Source organism: Aplysia californica, unplaced genomic scaffold, assembly GCF_000002075.1.
Source record: "Aplysia californica isolate F4 #8 unplaced genomic scaffold, AplCal3.0 scaffold00500, whole genome shotgun sequence".
Lineage (NCBI taxonomy): Eukaryota > Metazoa > Mollusca > Gastropoda > Aplysiida > Aplysiidae > Aplysia > Aplysia californica.
In genome coordinates, this window is record NW_004797770.1 from 531,734 (window position 1) to 533,137 (window position 1,404).

A 1,404-nucleotide genomic window follows, 5' to 3' on the forward strand; every position below is an offset into this window, starting at 1 on the left:
GGAGACGGATGGTGAGGGGAAAAGGGAGAGGGGTGAGGGAGGGGGGTGGGGGTGGAGTGATGAACAGGCTAAACCAGTCCGGTCCCTTTCTCTTTGCGAAGTAACTTTGTGAGCTGACTGCACCGAGCGAGGGGTGGGCCCTCTTCTCCAAACAAACTCCGTCGTCGTTAGAGGCAAGGGGGAGAATCAAGTGGCGTCCCTCTAATTCAGTCCAACACGAACCTTAATCATTACTACATCTGAGACAGATTGCTTCCCCTTAGGCACAAAAGTGGCTGGACATAAACGGACCAATCAAAATGGCGACGCCACGACCGAGCGAGGTGGGGAAAACGCTCAAAGGGAGGTAATTAGTACAACCTGTCTCTATTCCTTTATTTGTTAGCGTAATGGAGATCGTAAACGCTTAGCTCATCACACGAGCCGTCTGGGGCGTGGCTACTAAGACAGCAATTCTGGTTAAAAGAAGGATATTATGTGCTCATTCATAGTGCACATTGACATTGTTAGACTTTGGGGGAAAGGGCGTCTGAACCAAATCTGCCGCTGAAGGCTTTTTTTGGCTGAAGGGCTACGGTACTAGATCTAGATCTATATAATAATGATGGTTATAATAATAGTGATCACGAACAAGAGGAGGAATTCTCTTTTAAAACAATACATTTTTAATATCCATCTGCAACTGACTTAGAAATGAGCGAAAGTCAATTTTTTAAAAGCCATTGCAACGTCCTAACCCCCCCCCAGAAAATCAAAACAACAAAAACAACAAAAAAACCCAACAACTTCGGGATTGTTAAGAAATCTTGGTTTAACTTTAGTAAGTTTTTACCGCGCTCGCAACTGAATACGGTCACTTGAGCGCGCTGGACATATTAGGCATTCTCGGTTTGGTAGGAATTAGTTTCGAATTTTGCCCTGGTGACTTATCGATTTTAGGACCGTCAAGGGATCTTAAACGTGCGCAACTTGTACTCTGGTCCTCCTGATTTGTTTCGCCTTATCCTAGAAGGCTAGGTGTTAGATCTTATCTACCTTAAGATCAGGTGGGTTGCTGTAAGTCTGCAGAATGAAGGAGCCAAGGAGTAGCAGTAGAAAGGCAGCAGAAAGAGTCAGGAGCCCAGAGGAGGGGGCAAAAAGTGAAGACGAAAGCAGACGAGAGAACATCATTAGAGAGCAGGAAAGGCGGTGAAAGGAGAAAACAATTTTGAGACAAGAACATGTCCATCGCTGTTAGGATTCGAACCCGGGACCAATTGAATGAGAAGCAAACACCTTAATCTCTTGACCACTAGAGTCCTGTAGTACCACATAGAACGCTCAGATCATCAAGTGACAAAACAACCCTTGTTAAGCCTAAAATAAATTACAAATCATATGGCCAACGCTCTTTTTCATATTTTG